This window comes from Herpailurus yagouaroundi, unplaced genomic scaffold (genome assembly GCF_014898765.1).
Source record: "Herpailurus yagouaroundi ecotype Mexico unplaced genomic scaffold, PumYag 192, whole genome shotgun sequence".
NCBI classification, from domain to species: domain Eukaryota; kingdom Metazoa; phylum Chordata; class Mammalia; order Carnivora; family Felidae; genus Herpailurus; species Herpailurus yagouaroundi.
The window spans coordinates 24,340,120-24,345,909 of NW_024412423.1; positions in this window are offsets into that span (position 1 = coordinate 24,340,120).

Below are 5,790 nucleotides of genomic sequence, written 5' to 3' on the forward strand. Positions count from 1 at the left end.
AATCTCTTTCTAGCCTCTTTCTCTGTCTGTAGAATGGGAATGTTAAGAGGAATAATCACTACCATTAATAAATTACCCACTCTGCATGTTACACATGCACCAGCCATTGCACTGAGAAAGGGCCCATTGTATACAATAGATAGAAACCTACTGTACAAAAAACGGTACCTGCCCTGGACACCTCACTGGGCTTTTTTGAGAATCAAAAATTCCTTGAAATTCCTTAGGAACATAAACAGTTACACATGTGCTACTAAATCCCACATTCTGTGGAGTCACTGGGATCAAAGCCAGGAAGATTATGTACTCCTAGAGCCAGAAGTAAACTGGGGACACATGCCCTCAACCCCACGCAGGGGGAGGGGAGGGAGGAAACAAAAGGGACTTAAACACAGTTGTGCCAAATAGAAAGCAGCCAAGGAGCTGCGGGTAGACCAAGCCCCTTCTGCGCTGGTTTGCATAGGGGCCTCCTTCAGAAGGTGAACCCCAGGGATACCCCCAGACCAGACAAAACCCTGGGACAGAGAGCCCAGCTCTCTTCTTGTGTCTTTCCTCCCTCCACTTGCACTCCTAGCTCGTAGTGACCTGCGTGCTGTCAGGATGTCCTCTGCAGTCACTGCAGGAGACAGGGTCTCTTATTCAAGAAGCTGTTCTGCTAGGCGCAGGCTCCCTGGGGCCTCGAGTGTCTGCCTTCCATGTTTTTGGGCTTTGCCAAGTAATCTTCTCCACAAGCTCACAAAAGTGATGTCAGCATCCGTATTTTACCGTTGGAGGCACTGATGCTGAGAGGTAGACACTGGCTCGAGGCCACAGCATCACCTTTCCAGAGGCTGCATGTGAATCCGTGTCACCTCTAACGCTTCTGGTCTGAACCACTAGGCTGACTTGTCTTCTGCCGATTTAAGAAATGGTTCCCTCTCACTCCATCTCCCTCTGGGTCTCTGCGTCTGGATTTCTGTATGAGTGGCATCTCTGGCTGTGTGCGTGCACGTGTGCGTGTGCATGGGCACATACAGGCATCTTTCTCATGATGTTTCTCCCTGTCTCTTTGTGTGTCTCATTCTCTTCTTGCTCGGTGGGAATCTCACACCCCTTTCCCAAGTGTCTATGAGTCTGTCCCCCGTTCTCTCTGGGTGCCCATGTTTCTCTCTCCTCCCCCACCCCAGCTCCCATTGGCACCCCATACTCTACCTGCTGTTTGCCACCATTTGAGTACTCCTCACATGCCTTTCTTCCTCTCCTGTGACTATTTCCCGAGTGCTGAGACAGGCACTGGAGATGCAAAGTCTAGCACGCCGTGTCCTCTGGGGGCTAAAAATCCACTTTTCCAAATTTGGGGAGGGATCTGGCCAAGAGGCCGCCACTTGTCCCTTGGGTCTCTCTAGCTTCGAGATGAGCCTGACCCCTGTGAGCTGTCCATCAGTCACCTGGAACTGGGCAGAACCACTCACATGATGAAGGATCTTGCAACTGTACAGTTTGTTAACCAGAGGGGAGCCCAGGTCCCTGAGGAGGTGGATTTAAGAACTGCAGCCAAGGCAAGCCTCTAGGCACGCTTACTAACAGGCTCACCTCCCATATGGTGAAGCCCAGCTCAGCAGGTTCTTTTACTCTTCAGATTGGACTCCTGGTGACCACAGTTACTCAAGAGGAGGAGCTGGAAAAGGGGCAAGGCAGAGCAGCCGACAGAAAATGTCCAGCCTCCAAAAGGCAACGCCACCTCCCTCAGAGGTTGTCACGGGGATTAAAGATCAAGTTCTAAAGCATTTAGCAGAGTGTCTGGTGTAAAATAAGTACATCATCAGATGTGGCTACTGCTACTATCATCACACTAACAAATATGATTATTTACCATTAATAGAAAACGGGGACATCGTTGGTCCAACTGGCCAGAAAAGTTGGGCTTCGGTATTCTTCTCGAGCCATGTTTGCACTTCACAAGGACGCCTAGGTGCTCCTTAGCACCTCCTCTTCCCCTCATTACCTCCTCAAGGCTGTAGCAACAGAGGACTAAGGACACGACCTCAGACAGCAACCAGTATCCTTGCTCCATCCCTCTGTACCACTGCTACCTCATGCAAGTTACCTAACCACTCTGCATTTCATATTTTCGTTGGTGAAATGAAGACAATAATAGCAACTCAGAAGACCATGAGGAGGATTAAATGCGTTGAGAGAAGCCAAGCACTAAGAAAAGTGTCTGGCACATAATAAATACTCAATAAATAAATTTTGTTATTTCATATATGTTGATATTTTATAAACATTCAAAAGTTGTACAAATTTAATAAAATATAACTAACATTCGTATACTTTATAATCAAAACATAACACCTGTAAAATCTCCAGGTCTTATAACAAACTTTAAAAAATAGATGTTTATTTGTAGCCAAATCTCTGTTTCCTCTTTCCTGTGCCTGAGACCAGCCCACCCACCTGACATATCACTGGACAGTTGCCCACACCACCCAACACCTACTGAAGGGACTGGCCTCTCTGAGCCTCACTGAAGAAGGGCCTCATCTGAAGATACATGGGAATAAGTCTGTCCTTTTCATGTCTGAGATACAGTGGACAGTCCGGACTATAGAAATTAAATACTGAGAAAAGTTTTCACAGTTCAGATTTTATTAAAATTAAAGTCACATAGAGTATGGGAAACTAGAACTTGATTCCTGTTAAAATAATGCATTTGAGTAACAGTTTCTTCAACTATCACTGTAACTGATGGAGCACATGATGAGCGTTCTTTTACAAGATATATGGTCTCTAACATCCTAGCAGAGAATACCAAAGCAAGGACCTTACGGATGCAATGTGTTAACAGGCTGTTAGTCATCAAGTCTGCCTGCCTATGGACAACCACATGGACAGAGCACCCACACAGACATACACATTCAGTGTCTTGAGTCTTCTTTCGAAGTATTTCCTACGTCATATACAAATTAAACAAGAAGTCCAACAAGGGTCCTTTATTGCCACCATAAAGGGGGGGAAATAATTTTCAATTTCAAGCAGAGGCAAGAACATAGTACTAGGGCAATTTGTTTCTTCAAATGCCACAGTCACATGCATTCCTGCCTGGGTTGATGCCACACCCACACGTCACTCAGACCCATGACAAAGGCTGTGCAGGGGCTACGAGGTTGTGATTATCCACTATGGAAGAAGTCTCTTCCATTCCCAAATGTCCAAAGTGCTGCTGGCTCACCTGCTTGGTCACACAGCACACACAGCACAGCTAAACATGAGGGGCTTAGGACTCTAAATAGTGCAAACACTTAAAAAAATAATAATACATTCCAACCTCCTTGCTTCTCCAGGCAAACAAAGCCTTAAAAACTCCAGCTTAGAATACGAGTTTGCTCAACCTCCCAACCTGATCCAACAAGGTGCAAATGGGGAGCATGGAGGCAATTCAAATGGCACCTGTCCCGATAATAATAAAAATAAAGATTTTTTTTAATGAGGCTAATGGCAGATAAATACACAAAGTAGAGCCTGGGAGTACAGACACAGCTCAAGAAACAAGTTTCAGGTGTAGTGTGAGCATCTGTAAAGCATATGCTAAACACATTCTTAAAGATCATGAAGAGTGACCCCTCATTTAAAGTTCACAGACAAGCTACTTCCAAAAGGGACATCATCCAGCAACAAAGGCCTTTAGCTGGTAGAAGCTTCAGAAGAACGAGGAGATCGAAAAGAATGAGGACTGGATTGCTGGACCTAGGAAACCCTTGGGAGTATGTACTGGAGGGCAGGGCTTTCTCTGGAGCGTCTCCATGCCACAGTGCTCCCAGCTTAATGCCAGGCAGTGACAGCCACCAGGAGATGGGCCAACCAGCCTCACCCCTGCAGAGAAAGCCAACTCCACAAAAAGTGGACAGGGAATCTAGATGGCTAATTGCCAAGTCAGGCTAAACGTTAGTCCCTAAGCAATTCAATAAACACCAGTGACTGAGTTTTCTGGCACTCTCCCTTGAATATGGTCTGAGAAAGAGGACTCAAAGTCAAAGAGACTCATCTCTGGAGAACTACTGAAAAATCAGTTTTTGGAGAGTGGGAAACAAAGGGAAAATAGCTACAGCCATGAACTATGATAGTGAATGACTAATGGAACAGAACATTTCATCATCATGGATAATAAAAATCAATTCAAATATCCTAAAAAATTATCTTATAAAAATATCTACATTAAAATTTTAGCCTGAAAGCTTTAGCTTCAATTTTATAAAAAGGCAATCTTTGAAAGGATCTGGCTCAGGAATATACAAACATTACACAACAGATATCAAAGTAAGAGAGCTCAAAAAGCATGCTGGGGGATATTGCAACTGGTTTGTCATGAAAGAGAATTAAGTATTCTTATTGCATAGCAGAAAATGAGGTCACTGTCATTTGCATAATACTGCAACTTTTTAGAAAGAAAGATGCCATTAGGTATTTAGGAGAAAGAACTTTGGAATTCAGAGTCTGACTTCCGTGTTGTCCAAATCAGTATCCAAGTGGCGTCTAAGCTGCTTCTAACCTTGGGCTGCAATTCCATTTCATTACTGTGATCAGCTTTCAGATTTACCAGCGGCAAAGTTGCATTCACAAGCAGTTGGCAGCCACCCCGATGCGGGGGTGAAGGGTTCGCCTACCACATGGCCAGCACAGACTTGAAAACAAGTTTGTTGTGTCCACTAGAGAGAGAATCGTACCTGGTGATAAAGAGACAGCAGGTTTTAAATGGCATCTGTGGGCAGCCAGAGCAGACTGGCTTTTTGGTGGTGACATACCAGTGTTCTAGTCCCCGTGAGAAAGGACACGCGAGGATGAAATGAACATGGCCTCAGCGGTACTACCAGCAGGGGGCAGTGCTTCCGGAAAGGGAGATGGGAGGTGGAACCAATAGCAAAACTCCGAAAGCAGAAAACAGAGCTGGCTAGCTCTCAGGGAAGATGAAAAACATAATGTCCCCCACAAAAGCATGGAAGTCCAGCTCCTGGGTGTTGGGAAATGGGTGGGAAGTGCACCTTTAATCTGAAGTCGGGAGCTGTATGAATAGCACATATCGGACCCCAACCCCCAACCTCATCCCCACCGCACACCAAAACAAAGTCCCAAACCTTCCTCTGACAGAGAGGAAGAACAATTGCAACAAACGCTCATTCCATCAGCTTCCAAGCCAGAGCCAGGCAGGGCTCTGAAACCAGCCATCTCCAGGGCCAGCTGAGAACACAGCACCCAACTGAAGGCATGCTTTGATTCCTTTAGAGACATTTCCTCCAGGCCCAACAAAGCTACTGGTAGTTTAGCCTCTTCCCAAAGCCGCTAAAAATTCTGGATGCCTTGGTGCTGCTCTCCAAATGTCTCACTGAAATAACATCCGCTCAACATCGGAAGACATTTCTTCTTCAGGAAAGTTGAGTGTTTAGTGCACAAAAAATATACAGTAAATACACAAAGCAGCCAACCAGCTAGGGAGGCTAGTGGCTTTCTAACTGCAGGGGTGAGCTGGGGGGAAGCCAGTCTCCTGCAATATCTGCTTGGAAGTACCCCAGGTATATCAGAAGTCTAACATCAGGTTTCAGAAAGCCCTTTGGCTCCTTTAAGTGGGCCCCAAATCAGGGAGGGTTAAACTCCAGCCCCCACGGTGTGACACAACTCTCCAGACACAAGGCCTTCCCTCCTGATGCCACAAATTCCAACATAAACGACTTGCTCCTTTAGGAAAGGCTTTCTTTCTTTTTTTCTTTCCTTCTTTCTTTCTTTCTTTCTTTCTTTCTTTCTTTCTTTCTTTCTTTC